Source organism: Peromyscus leucopus, chromosome 8b (genome assembly GCF_004664715.2).
Source record: "Peromyscus leucopus breed LL Stock chromosome 8b, UCI_PerLeu_2.1, whole genome shotgun sequence".
Lineage (NCBI taxonomy): Eukaryota > Metazoa > Chordata > Mammalia > Rodentia > Cricetidae > Peromyscus > Peromyscus leucopus.
In genome coordinates this window covers 90,066,290-90,081,698 of record NC_051086.1, presented here as the reverse complement: position 1 = coordinate 90,081,698, position 15,409 = coordinate 90,066,290, and positions in this window count along the sequence as shown.

Sequence of the window (15,409 nt, the reverse complement as noted above, 5' to 3'; positions counted from 1 at the left end):
AACAGAGTTATCTCTCACCCACATCTGGACAGCTGTGCATCAGGCCCACCCCACCCAGCCTGGCCAGCCCCTAAGGCCTTTGGGCTCTTTTGGCCCCTGGGGATTCCTGGGCATCTGCCTTCACGGACTGAGGCTTGAAAGCGAGCTCTCGAGACTTCAGGTCTCCGGCAGGAAGGCACTGGCCCCTGGACATGTTGGCCTTTCCTCTGTCCACTCTTCACTCTGGCCCCAAGTCTCAACACATCTTCTCTCTCTTGCCCATGTCTTCCCTCAAGACTGGTGTTTCCTTGCAGCCTTCCAAGGCACCTGCCTGGTGCCCATGGGACGCCATGGGTCCTCTCTTCTTCTTGCCCCTACTAGGGCACCTTCACTATGTTCTCCACCAGACCCCACTGGCTCCTGAGAGCTGGTCTCTGGGGGCCACAATACTAAGAGTCAGCCTGAAACAATGTCCAGTCAAGAAAACAACTGTCCCCACACGAGCCCTAGCTCACAAAGCTTCAATGTCTGGGCACACTGGCTCCTCTGTGGCAGCCCAGCCCAGGCCCCTAGGCAGAGTAACTGCATTCTTGGCCCCCGCACGTTCCTCCCGTCACACCTCCAACAGGACTGTTCTCTCCTCCTGGGAGGGTGGGGGGTGCCTTGGCCAGGGCACCTATCTCTGCCTGACAGATGAGTTCCACAGGGTGGGCATGAAGAGGTTTAGACCAGACCACGTTGGGTACCGTGGACCTGGAGGGATGAGAATGCTCTGCCTGGTGTCTTCACTGACTGACTGGCTGTGGAGACGAGGGGAGCCTCCTGGTCTGGTCTCTTGGAGCTTTGGTTTCCTCTTCTGTCAGGAGACATTCCCAGGGCCGGGGATGGCGGCCTCAGCTGGCGAGTACTTGTCTAGTACGCAGGAAGCGCTCTTCCAGATCCCCCAACCACATAGGAAACCGGGTGTGGTGGCGCTCACTCTAATCCCAACACTCGGGAGATATTATCCCAGAGCTCAAAAGGCGGAGGCAGGTGGATCAGAAGTTCAAGGTCATCCTCAGTTATATACTTATGGAGTTCAAGGCCAACCTGGGACACATGAGGAGAAAAAGAACCTGCGAGTGAAAGTGAGCACTCAAGTGTTCCCTACACACACACACACACACACACACACACACACACACACACACACACCAAGTTCAGGCTCCAACAATAAAAAAAACAATAGGGACGACCAAATGGAACATACGGACTAGTCTCGATCACTAACTTGTGCTGGCTGAGTCCCTGAAGAGCCAAAGGGACAGTGGGTCAGGGCAGAATCTTCTAGAGCAGAAGGCCTTTGTTTCAGGGGCTGTGCTGAGTGTTCAGCTGGAGTCATGTTCAATGTTCTCAAGTCCCCCATGCAGAGGAAGCACATAAATTGACAGAGATGTGATGTGGCTTCCTGTAAGCAAAATGACCGGGGGGGACAGTACTTCTCCGTGCCGGGCATCAAGTCTCTCTAAGCTCATGAAGCCCTCAGGGTGAGCAGCACAGTCCGGCTTTCATTTGTCCTCTCTCCTTTCTTCTTTTTATTTTTTATTTTTTTTATGTGGTGGTGCATGTCTTTAAACCCAGCACTTGAGAGGCAGAGGCAGGTGGATTTCTGTGAGTTCAAGTCTGGCCCGGTCTACATACTAAGTTTCAGGAAAGTCTGTGATTTGTAGAAATTGTTTGTTTTTTAAATACAGGACTTCACACAGTTCAAGCTTGTCTTAAACTTGCTATGAAGCCAAGGATAACCTTGAACTTCTGATTCTCAGTTCTGAACTAACAGGTGCGCAGGGCCATGCCCACTTTATACGGCGCTGAGGGTCAAACCCAAGCCGTTGTGAGTGCCAGGCTCCACCAACTGAGCCACATTCCTCAGCCCACTGTTACCTCTCACAGGAAGCCTCCCAGCTCAGACCTCCCGGTCTGCCTGGCCTGGCTTCACGGCAGTTTGGTGACCTGTGCTTTGTAGCGGGGTGAAGAGGAGGAGTGGGGTAATGTGCATGGGACTGTGACCTTTGAGAAGGGAGTCCCCTAACAAACGCAAGTCCCCTCTTCCACACCCTGCTGTCCTGAGTCCTCAGCCGAGCCTCGCTGCGCAGGAGGGAGGCCCCAGCTGCCCCATGGGTGGAGGCAAGCGTGAAGGCCCAAGGTTAGGGCAAAGAAGATCACTTTGAAATGGCAGCCAGAGAAAGCAAGTGTCCCAGTAAACATGACATGGTGAAGTACCATAGGTGAGGCCAGGTGCTGCAGTATGTATATGGAAGAGGATGCCAGATCTCATTACAGATGGTTGTGAGCCACCATGTGGTTGCTGGGAATTGAACTCAGGACCTCTGGAAGAGCAGTCGGTGCTCTTAACCTCTGAGCCATCTCTCCAGCCCTCCCATGATCTTTTATTCAAGGGGAGTCTCCCACAGCCCAGCTTCTAGAAACTGCTGGGGCAGGAAGTTCTGCCACTTTGCTGTGTGACCACATCCTTTCTCTGGTCACCCTTTCCTCTGTGGACTGTTGGGACCAAGTGGATGGGTGGGAGCTTGAAAGCACAGTCCCTTTTGGATGCAGGGTGGGGCTGAATTGAGGAGAAGGGTTACCGAAGCTGGACCGTCTCCTGGGTAAGCGGTTGCTTGAGCTGGTTCCTCAGAACATCCATCCTTAGGAACTCATGTCCAGTGAGAGAGATGATAGCAGCCCACAATAACCACAGAGTGTGAGGGCAAGAGTGTGGTAAAATGGGGGACTTAGGGGGCTGGAGCAATGGCTCAGGGGTTACGAGCAACGACTGCTCTTCCAGAGGACCGGGGTTCAATTCCAAGCAACTACATGGCAGCTCACAACCGTCTGTAATTCCAGTTCCAAGGGACTCAACATCCATGGCAAAACACCAATGCACATAAAATAAAAATAAATTAATTTTTTAGAAAAAGAGTGGGGACTGAGGAGACTTGGGAAGTACTAGTTGCCCCCAGGGAGTAATCTGAGCTGAGCCTTGAAGAAGTTCCCTAGGGGAAGAGAGCTAGGGGTCAGGGGTTGGGGTGGGGCAGAGGAGAAGAATGGGGCTCACAGGGGAGGACACAGAACAGGGTGGGGATGCACAAGCAGTCATGGCTCCAGCACTCCCGGGGGAGCACGGTGAGGGGCGGGGGGTGGCACAGGGACCAGAGAGGCCACTCTTCGTATTCCTTCAGAGCTCTGGGTGCCCTCATCTGCCTGGCCAGCCCCTCAGCTGGGCCTTGGGACTGAGAGGAAAGAGGAGGATTCTCCAAGCCTGGGTGGCAGGGCCAGGTCTGTGAGGCTAGCTGGCTCCAGGCCTCCTTTTAAAATACACACAAGTGGGGTGCTCTTCAGGGTCCAGAGAGGTCGGGGTGGTGCTGCTGCCTGACCAAGGGGACAGGGGAGGGCTTGGCTGCCTCAGGAAGGGGTCTCTGTTTGAGGAGCCCCAGGCCCACCAATTCTGGGATATGTGCCCTTGTGTGAATATTCTCTGTTCTCTTGATTTCCGGGCTTTCCGAGTCCTGAGTTTGTCCTGAGCCACCCCTCGAGCGTTGCCCCTCCGGGCCGTGGCAGGTCTACCATGCCTGACTCTTCGCCACAGACCATGCGCCCCTAGGACAGAGACCGTCGCTTTCGGGACCCTCACCCTGTCTGGACTCCGCTGGTGTGTTAGTGGTTTTAGAGACAAGGCTTTACTCCATAGCTTCATGCTCTTGGTCCTCTCTCCTCGGCCTCCCAGACACTGGGACTCCAGACGGACACCTGGCTTCGTAGTCCAAGTGTTTGTGGATTTGAACGGGATCTGGGAAAACTGGGGCTCTCGTCACACCGGCAAAGCATACTAGAGACAACAGTGTTTGAGAGAGGCCATACCACTGACACAGTGACAGTCTTATTTATTTCTAGTAATTTCTTTTTTGTTTGTTTGTTTTTGAGACAGGATGCCTCTGGGAAGCCCTGGCTGTCCTGGAACTCGTTCGGTAGACCAGACTGGCCTTGAACTCGAGAGATCTGCCTGCCTCTGCCTCCGGAGTGCTGGGATTAAAGGCATGGACCACCACCACCCTGCATCTAATCATTTCTTAAACAAGCAAAGAGACACCCTGGGCCTCCTCCAGTCTCCTCCCTCCTCACCGCACCCCAAACAGCTGTTTCCCTCTCCTCACCCCTACATCACCTCAGGCCACTCTACTTGCTTCTCTGTTGCCACTGGTCTTCCCTGGGCTCTCATATTTCCGATCTGTCCAGGGGTCTCCCACATGGCCGCGTATCTCCCCTGGCTGCTACAGAACAGTACAGCGGCCACAAACTGGTCTGAGCAGCCTTTTAGAAATGTCAATGAGGACGTTTGTCAATGGTCAGTGGTGGCGCATGCCTTTAATCGCAGCACTCAGGAGGCAGAGGCAGGTGGACCTCGAGGCTAGCCTGATCTACAGAGTGAGTTCTGAGACAGTCAAGGCTACACAGAGAAACCTTGTCTTGGACAAAAAAAAAAAAAAAAAAGGAAGAGGAAAAATGAACTGTCAATCATGCTGCTGCTCCTGTGTGTCAGACGCTGCCTCCAATTCACAATTCAGGCCTTGGTTCAGTGTTACCCTCCTTTAGCCTCTCAGCTGGACACAACCCCAAGCCACTCTGTGGCCATGACAAGGAAAATCAAGACGGATTGTACATGAGCAAAACCCCAAAATCTTTGTGGCTTAAAGAAGATAGACGTTGATCTTTCTCTGATACGGAAGCCTGGAGGCAGGAGGTCCCAGAACGCAGTGGAGCTCTGCAGGTCCTTCTGTCCCTCGTCATCTGTAGCAAGTAGCTCTTCCCTCTTGGTCCAGTGTGGCTGCGGGAGCTTCAGCCGTCACCTCTTCATGCCTGCCAAGAAGAGTAAAGACAAAAGTGAGCCCTCTTCTTAAGGACGTGTTCCGAGATCAAGACTTAGTTACATGCTGCAGTTGGGGAAGTCTGAGTGACGTAATCTCCATTCCTGGAAGTTTAGTGTCCAGGGTTCTGTCACCCGGGAAGAAGAGGAGAATAGACTTGAGACGGCATCAAGCCACCCAGCCCGTCTCTGTCACCTCACTACGTCCACTAACGCGTCTCCCCAGCGGATCCTCTCGGGTTTAATAACTCGTTTATTATTATCTTTGCCAGGGAAGCAGAACCCTGGGCTGGGGAGATGCTCAGAAGGTGAGGTGCCTGCCGCACAAGTGTGAGGACCTGACTTCAGGTCATCAGCATGTGCAGAGACAGGGCGAGCCCCTGAACTTGCTGGCCCACCAGTCTAGCCAACTGGTGAGTACTGGTTCAATGAGAGACCCTGTCTCGACAAACGTAAGGTGGAGGGGCTGATGAGATGGCTCAGTGGGTAATCCCAGCATTTGGAAAGCAGAATGGGAAAGAAGATCTTTGGGTTCAAGGCCAGCCTGGTCTACAGAGTAACTTCTGGAACTTAAAATAATGACAATAAGGTAGAACAATTGAGAAAACACATATTGTCTGGCCTACATAAGACACACTGCACACGCTTACTACACACACACTACACGCACACACATACACACACACTACTACATACTACACATATACACAGAAAACAAAACAAAGCAATAAGATCCATGAGTGCAGGTCTTTTGTGGACCTTTCTGTCACTGGGTCTCTGGTGCCAACAAAAGGTAGTCCCAGCTCTTTGGAGGCCAAGGCAGGAGGGTGATCAAGGACTGGAGGGCAGCCTGAGCTACACAGTGAGACCCTTTCTGAAAAGGAAAGTTCTGAACTTTTATTGAATAATGATTGACTGCCGGAAACTATGGCCTAGAGCAGTGGTTCTCAACCTTCCTAATGCTGCGACCCTTTAATACAGTTCCTCATGTTGAGTCGACCCCCAGCCATAAAATTATTTTCATTGCTACTTCATAACTGGAATTTTGCTAGTTATGAATTGTAATGTAAATGTCAGTGTTTTCTGATGGTCTCAGGTGACCCCTGTGAAAAGGTCATTTGACCCCCCAAAGGGGTTGCAAGCCGCAGGCTGAGAGCCTCTGGTCTAGAGGCCTTCTTATTCCCTATATAGCTAGTGGGGACATGGGCTAATTTGTATCCACAGGGACCCCAGGAACTTGCCTAAGGCCATACAGTTGGCAGTTGGAGCCAAAATTCAAACTGCTGTGACTACAAAGCCCTTCAACGCTGTCTGCTTCACAGGCGGCTCTGCTCTCCCAGCTCCACCCAGGGACAAGTTCAAGCCCGGGGAAGATCATCAGCAAGCCTGCTGTGTGCCATGTCTGGGAAATTCCACTGCACATTCCCATTTATGCCAAGCCGGTAGCCTCTAACTGGATCAACACGAGTCCTGGTTGTTCTAGAAAGACCCAGTAGCCTTCAGCCAGATCAGTGGGTGAGAGGTCAGACGGAATCTATGAACTACATCCTTCTAGACCTGAGCCTGGGACAAGGTGTGAACTTCAAATGAACAGACTGTGTTTTCAGTTTCGGACAAGCGAGAACTTCATCAGGTTTCCCTCATTACCTTGGCTTCTAGGGAACTTAGTTTGAATCAAACACCCACAGGCAGCTGCAGCCTCAGACTAGAGCTGTAAGGACCAGCAAGATGTCCCCAAGGGCTCTGAGTAGGTAAGGGGAAGATCAAGAAGCAGTTTCTGTGGAAACGCGGTGAGTTCGTTGCTGTTGTTCTTGAATCCCATATTCCCAGTGTTTGCAGAACCCTGGGCGCAGAGAGGCGCAGTAACTTCTCAGGTCCAGTTGTTCACCTGCCGTGTGCTGGAACTGCATTGGCCCACAGGAGGCGGAGGGCTAAAGTCTGGGCTGTGGACAAGGAGGGACAACCCTCCAGGAAGTCGCTTAGTTGGTCGGACACACAAGGGGAACAGGCGCCTGAGGCAGGCTGGGGCGGGGTTGCAGCGGAGCAGAAACCGCTGCAGGCTGCACTGACCGGGCCTGGAACACCGGCGGGGCAGGGCAGGGCAGGGCGGGAACAGCGTCTGGGCAGCTGGCACCCGCTCCGAGAACTTGTAAAACCTCAAGCGCTCGACCCTACCTCTTCGGCCCACTTCGCGGGGTCTGGGCACAAGGTCTGCTGTAGGGCAGCCCACGTCTGCAGGAACCTGCAGGTCAGGACGCTTACGGGGGCGGGCCGAGGATGAAGTGGGTGGAATGCTGCGGGGGGGGGCTGCAACCTGGTCCCCTGCTGGTGGGCGTCGCTGCGAGGAAACCGGTCCCCACCCTTCCCGTCCCCCTGTAGGCACCAGAGTCCACTGACCCTACACTCCCCACCCCTCTGCCCCGCCAGCGACTCCCTGCGGCCTCAACTTCAGCATTAGCTTCAATTCTTCCTCCCAGACTGGCCTCCTGAACTGAACACTATCTAGCCCTGCCCGGCCTTAAGTATTTTCCTTCCTCGGCTTCGCTTTCAGCTAAGTTCTGCTCTGCAACCTTGAGACTTGGTGCCTGTGTTGTTCACCCTTTTTTAGGTCCTCAGGCCGGCTGGTGTCACCTCTCCTCCCAGGACACAGTGGGCGTGATACTAGCTGTGGCAGCAGGCACTGGATTCCCCCGGCACTGTGTCGTCTTCCGTCATCCCCCCCCCCATCCTGACTGCCCGCTCTCCACTAGGAAATTGCTGTCCAGGGGAGAGAGAGCTCTCAAAGGGGCCTCCTGACCCCCAGGCAACTCTCCAGTGTGGCAGGACGCTCACGGTGAAGAGGCGGCGCCTTACCGTGTGCTGTGCAGTTTATTGAAAACCAAACGGTGGCTCTGGGGAACTGAAGAGATGGCTCTGAGAAAGACCCCAGATGCCAAGACCGTGCCTGAGTTTCGTCACCCGGTAGAAGGAGGGGCCCCTCTCCACGGGGTGTTCCATGTGCGCTGTGACATGAGCACACACGGAGTAAAATAATAAATAAAATGTGTGTATGTGTGTGTGTTGTGTGTGTGTGTGTGTGTGTGTTTTAAAGGGTGGCTAGAGGTGTAGCTCGGTGCTTGCCTAGCAGGTACCACGCCCTGGGTTCCACCCGCTGCCCTGCATAAACATGGTGTGGTAGCCCACACAGGAGGATCACAAGTTCATCTTCTTCCTTGGCTGTGAAGAGAATTGGAGGCCAGCCTATGATACAGGAGACTGTCAAAAAAAAAAAAAAAAAAAAAGTGAAGCCAGGTGTGATAGTACACACCTTTCATCCCAGCACTCAGTGGGCAGAGGCAGGCAGATCTCTGTGAGTTCGAGGCCAGCCTGGTCTACAGAGCGAGATCCCAGACAGACAAGGCTATATAGTGAGACCCTGCCTCAAAACAACAAACCTTAAACTCCCTTGCTATTGAAAGTCAGTCTTACACACACACACACACACACACACACACACACACACACACACACTGACAGAAAAGAATATAGATGAGAGAAAAAGGAAAAAAATTAAATCAAAGTAGCAGTTGGTTTTGACATCACTGGTGGTTGGTCCTTGGAAACCGGCAAAAGGATGTGTCTGAAACATCCCGTCTCCTAGTGACCATCTGTGGGAGAGACAGCCGCTGGACACCCGAGGGCAAAGGCGAGGCTTGTGTGACCAGCCTCCTCTATCTTGTCCCTGCCCCTCCCTGGAACCCCCTTAGGTTCCCTGTCTGTGGCTGACCCACATCTGTCTGTCCAGGCCTCCCCCTGCCAGCCCACAGGGACCCCTTCCTGGCAGAGAAAATTCTCTCTCTGCCCATCCTGGTGAGAGAGAGAGAAAAGAGTTCTCCTAGAAAGGGGCCACACCCTGACAAGGAGCAGCCCCTCCCTTGGAACAGCTGCAGCCCCTCTCGGTGCCCCCTATCTGCTGAGCCAGATGTTTGGGGCCCTCCACCTGACAGCTGATGGCAGAGTCTGTCACAGGGCCCAGGCCTTTGGGTGTGTCCCATGCCATGTGTGTGTCTAGGGGAGTGTGGTTGAGAGACTGGCTTTGAGCCAGCGTGGTTTCCCACTGGCTGTGTGCCCTTAACTGAGTTTCCAGAGGTCTCTGAAGGTTCACGTTCAAAAGGCTGTGAGGCAGAAGGACAGATCCTAGGAGGCCCTTGGCACAGAGGAGCTTGGTGGAGAGCAGGAGTGTCACTTTAGGAGAAAACCTCAGTTGGCACCAGGGTCTCCTGAGACCAGTGACCCTTGCTGCCTTCACGAGACACCCCTAACGCAGGGAGATGGAGACCCCCTCAGGCCTGGCTGATGGGGCAGGGGGCAGCAAAGACTGGATCCTGGGCTTCTCCTTTGTGGAGTGTCTCACACCGGAGCCTTGAGCTGTGTCCATCTCAGTCGCGGCTGGTGGGTCGAGTCCTGGAGAACTCTCACAAAGGAAGCCTCAGAACTCCCGTGTGCCTCAGTCTCTCTGCGTGAAAAAGAGACCAAACCGACTGGGCTCAGTGACTCAGCTGTCCCTCGAAGCGCGGAAAGAAAAGGAGGCCCCCGGGGTCCAAACTCCCCTCCCTGCGCGCTCTGGGTTTGTTTTTGAACAGCCCTTAGGGCAGCCAATCAGAACAGAGGACCCAGGCCTCTGCCTTTCCCTGGTTGACTGCGGCTGCTGGTTCCCAACCAGTGAAGCCAGGAAGCTGGGGAGCCCTGGGTAGGGAAAGCACTGATGGGCGTGGGGGGGGGGGCGATGCCGCCGGCTATCAGACTTGAGGTGTTCTGTTTCGGAGGCAATGCTGGGTCTGATGACCGCCTGGCCGACGTGGGGGGAAGGCATCCAGTCTCGCCTCAGCTTGTGCTCTGGAAATGAGCTTGCCTAGCTCCCACTGTGTGAAGACGGGGAGTCAGTCTGCAGATGTCGACTTCACTCGAGCTGATCTGTGCTAGGAGCCACAAAAAGGAATCCATGAAGCACAAAACCCAAGCTAGGGACTGGAGTCTTGGGGGTTAGGAGACCAAGGTAAACACACAGAAAGCCCAGAGCCCCTGGGAAACTCCTGGGCACAGAGTCCTGCGACGTTTGGATGATAATCCCCGAGAGTGAACAGGGATTATTCCCTCCTGTGATTCAGCAGAGAAGTAAACAGTTTTCAGATCTACCGAAGCTCGGCCACTGAGGACAGCTCAAAGGCCTGGTGGCTCCACTGTCCCTTTGCTGTCCCCGATAGGAGGGCCCAGAGCAGCTGTCAGGAAAGACTACCGAGATCTGCCACGGACAGACAGACATCTTCACCTTCTACCTCCTCCGCCCAGCACAGCCTAACCTTCGCAGGACACCCATGGGTGCCCACTCTCCCAAGGCTCTTCCCTGCTGGAGGCCATGGCCCCCCACCAACTAGGACAGCACCCAGAGATGCTCTCCAACCTATTTCCACGCAGAGGAAATGAAAGTGTGGGGGAGCTAGTGGAGTCTGTCTCCCCAGACAGGAAAGGGAGTCAGAATGGGACTCATTATCTGGTTAATCCCAGAAGTAAGACAACTATCGATGGGTGTAATGGCGCACACCTCTAATCCCAGCACTCGGGAGGCAGAGGCAGGTGCCTGTCTGTGAGTCTCAGGACAGCCAGGGCTACACAGAGAGACCTTGTCTCAAAAAAGAAAAAAATCAATGATTTTTTTTAATTCATAAAGTTAATAAACTGGATGAGAAATCAAGTTCAAGGAGGTCAAACTGAGAGGCTCTCTCAATATTGTAACCCCGGGGGGGATAATGACTTAAATGAATGTTCTCCCCTCCCCCAACCTTGAAAACCTTCTGTAACTACACCACCTGACCTCTAGGGGGCTCAGGCTGCTTACTGCCTCTCTTTTCCATATCCCATAAAGAAGGTCTAGTCTATCCTGTGGAAACAACCGTCTGCTCTCCAATCACACACAGCTCAGCACTCCGTAGAAGTCTGAGCTTGCTCACTCTGGTCGGTGGTCCTTCTTCTGATGAGGCCACTTTCTCCTCACACTGTGTATAACCTGCTTACCACCAGGTCCGGCACACACTTTCCTGCTCCCCATTCTTTGTAGCACTTGACACAGGCAGGGGAGCCTCTTGGGAATGTCTGCTCTGTGCCCCCCCCACCATGTTTTCGTCTCCATCTTCTTAGTTTTCTCTTCTTCTTATCACCTCCTCCATGACACTCCCCCAAGTTCATTTTTCCGGAGTTATCTTCTCCCTCCACTCTGTGAGTTCATAACCTGGCCTTCTATTGTGTCCTTTCTCAGATAACTGGTCCACCCAAGTGGCTCCAGCTAGCACCTTCAGGTGTATGGCTCCCACCCTCTCTGGTTGATCACTGCCAACACCCATTGACTTCCACATACCCGGAGGACCTTCTGGCCAGAACTGGAGCTGGTCACTTCCTGTCACTGTAGATAGGTCAGTGTGTACCTCCCTACTCTCTACCATGGAGTTTCACTCTTCTTCCTCATTCCCTCCTTCCTTTATTAAAGTTGGCACGGGCCAGCACACATCGGGAGTGCTCACTCAGTGTTTGTAGAATGTGCTGCAAAGTAACAGTGACACAGAACAATGGCTCAGTTGGTAACGTGCTTGTCTTGCAAGCATGAAGACATGGGTTCAAGCCCCAGAACCTATATTTTTTTTTAAAAAAAAAGCTGGGAATGGTGGTGTGGGTCTGTAATCCTATTGTGTTGAGACAGAGACAGGCAGATTCCTGGGGCTTGCTGGCCAGGCAACCTAGGCTTCTTAGCAGGTTCCGGGTCAATGAAAAACCCTGCTCCCTGCTGTGGGATGTTCTGTATGTCCTGTGGGAGCCCTTCTTGGGTTCTTTGTGGCGTTACCCAGCAGGTCTGCATAGAGGATGATTAGGACCATGGGCCTGAGTGCAGGTATCTGAGATGGTCTGCACTTGGCTGTGCTGGGGGATGGTCTGTATGTCAAGTTGTTCTGATTGATCAATAAATAAAACCTGATCGGCTGTGGCTAGGCAGGAAGGATAGGTGGGACTAACAGAGAGGAGAAATAAAAGGACAGGAAGGCAGAAGGACTGACTGCCAGATGCCGCCAGTACAAGAAGCATGTGAAGATGCTGGTAAGCCACGAGCCACGTGGCAAGGTATAGATTTCTAGAAATGGGTTACTTTAAGATATAAGAAAAGTTAGCAAGAAGCCTGCCACGGCCATACAGTTTGTAAGCAATATAAGTCTCTGTGTTTGCTTGGTTGGGTCTGAGCGGCTGTGGGACTGGCGGGTGACAAGGATTTGTCCTGACTGTGGGCAAGGCAGGAAGACTCTGGCGACAGCTCCCCTTCCCCCTGCACACCCCCAAAAAGTGATGGTGCGTGAAGAAGGGCATTCAGGGTTGTCCTCTGGAAGAGGGGAAAATAGACAGGGCAGTTCTCAGTGGCTGAGATGAGGACATCTGAGCACCAAGACTGAAGATAAATTACAAAAATGTGGTCCATCGTCTCAATGTAATGATCACAATTGGCGTTATTTTCTATTCCAGCCACCAGGCATAAAAGAGAATCAGTGTTGTGGCAGGCAGCAGGAAGCCGCTTTTCTGGGGAGGGGCTGAAGGAAGTTGAAACAAAAGGACAGGGAAGCACGTGGGCTGTTTGAATGTGACTTTCTTTGTAAGGTGGGGATACAGAAACAGAACAGTAGGAAAGTGATGGATGACGTGTTTGGACGAGAACCCCGCACCCCTGCACTCCCCAGGCTCATATGTTTGAATACCTGGTCCCCAGTTGGTGGCACTGTTTTGACAATTAGGGGTGAGGCCTTGTTTGAGGAGGTGTGTCACTGGGTTAGGCTGTGAGGCTTCAGAAGACTGGGGTCATCCCCAGCATCTCTCTAACTTGTGGTCCTGTCTCAAGACTGGGCTCTCAGCAGTTCCTGCCACCACGCCTTCCCCCCCATCGTGGACGCTGACCCTCTGACACTGCAAGCCCAGTTAAATGCTTTCCTTTGTCAGTTGCCTCTGTCATGTTTTGTCACAGCAATCGAAGAGTTACCAATACAGCATGTCTCAAAACTATCAGCTAGGCAGTTGCATTTAAAGCCCAGTACTCAGGAGGCAGAGGCAGGCAGAGCTCTGAGTTTGAGGCCAGCTTGGTCTACAGGGGGGGTTCCAAGAGAGTCAGGGCTACACAAAAATCCCTATCTTAAAAAAAAACAAAACAAAAAACAGTCAAGCAAACAAATAAACAAACAAAACCAAATAAGTAAATTATATGAAAGCCAGGCATGATGCTTGTGGTGGTTGGAAAGAAAATGGCCCCCATAGGCTCATAGGGAGTGGCACTGTGAGGAGGTGTGGCCTTGCTGGAGTGGGTGTGGCTTTGTGGGAGGAAGTGTGTCACTGGGGGCGGGCTTTGAGGTCTCAGATGTTCAAGCCAGGCCAATGACTCAGGGTCTCTTCCTGCTGCCTGCCGATCCTGATGCAGAACTCTCAGGTCCTTCTCAGCCTGTACACAAACATGCTTCCTGCCATGATGATAACAGACTAAACCTCTGAAAATGTAAGCCAGCCTCAATTAAATGTTTTCCTTTATTAGAGTTGCCATGACCATGGTGTCTCTTCACAGTAATAGAAGCCCTAACTGAGACAGTGGTGCATGCCTTTAATCTCAGCACTTGGGAGGCACAGGCTGCGTAGTGAGAACTCCCTACCCTCAGAAAAAAACAAACACAAACGTTTTAACCAAAAATACACAATAAATACCCACAAGTCCATACTGATCTATTTAAATGATTGAGCAAATAAAAATAAGTGGAGAACAGATCCAGGGAGTCTACCCAGCAGAGAGAACCAAACCCTAGGATGACTGTGGCTTATAACAAGTTTTGGTTTTGCCCAATCACTGGGCAAGCTTTAGTGAAACATTTCACTATTAGGATAAGAATTTGTACCGTATCAAGCTGATGAAAGAAAATGTTGGCGGTACTTTCAGGAGGGGAGGCTAAAATCTTTTTAGATTATGGATTCGCCTATAGAAAAATGTCTGCTGTAAATCAAACAGTGAAGGGGAAGATGAATAGGAATCTCACTTACACAGCTTAAGTAAAACATAGCTCTCTGAACAGATGAAGCTAAGTTTCTTCTGTATCCCAGAATCTAATGAATATTTATATGTATAATTCAGCTATTATTTGGCTTCAAAGGGCTTATTGGGAAATGTAATTTTTACTATTTTCTATAGAGAAAATATTTTCCAGTTTCAAATAACTCTGGACTTTGGAATTATAACCTGTTTTTATGTTTAAAAAAAAACATTTAAGTGGAAAATGCTGAGGGACCACTGAACTCAATGTTGTATTCACATATCTATATCCGTATAAAATAATGACTATAAATGTTTGTTTAAAAAGGTGAAGTGTAAATGTGAATCTAACAAGAAGTTGTAGATTTTCAACACTGTATGCAAACTCCTTTGTTACAAATAAATATTTATGCTTCTAAAAAAAATTGGAGAGAAGAGACAATCTTCCTTGTAGAAAATTTCCCAATAATATATAGCATCCCTCAAGGGTGGAGATCTTAGGGACCCCCCACTGTGTATGAGGGGAAGTTGGAAAGTCAGGAACATTTCTACAGTCTGACAAGCCTGAGCCAGCAAACTGGCTCACCTTCATCAACCATAGATTGCGTTGGTATGATTTCAGAGACTCGGAACCAGACCAAGTGCCAAGAATAAATGATGGTTGGATGCCCAGGTATATGTGGAGCATCTATATCACTCTCTCCAAAGCTCAGGGAACATCAAGGGGGGAGGCAGAAAGAATGTAAAAACCGGAGATGGGTGGGCAGGAACACTGACTCCCAGGTGTGGCATGACCCTGGCAGTAACTCACAGCAGCTGAGATGACCTGCACAAGATCTGCACAAGACCGAGAATGCCTGCATCCAGTCAGGGAAGTAGGAGAGGCTCAGGGGGCCCCACACTTCCTGAGGATTTATATACAATGTGTATACAGTCAAAGGTTGATGGGGGAGGAAGAGACATTTTCTCCAGGGCTGTACCCACTGATAAGGTGCTCAAACTTCTGTACTTAAATTCTTACCCATGCCTCTGAAAGCAACCTCCATGAAGCTCATTGGCTCCTGTGCGCGCTCTCTCTCTCTCTCTCTCTCTCTCTCTCTCTCTCTCTCTCTCTCTCTCTCACACACACACACACACACACACACACACACACACACACACACTGAAAGTACCAGTGGAAAGAGGAAGGGGGGGTCACTGGGGCGGTGCTACAAGGAAAACAGTGGGAGACTATGATTGAAACATGTTATATAATCTGCTGGGGACAGGCTCCGGGAGGGTTCAGGTCCCAAAGAGGATTTGTGAAGCAAGGGAGGAGAACTGACGTGATCTGAGGGTGAATGGAGGGGCTGCCCGTGCGTTTATTGAAAAAAAAAAAAAAAACTACTCTGTATGTATAGGAGTAAATGAGAGAAAGGGGGCAGGTGAGCTGGATGTGGCCTGAGATCAGG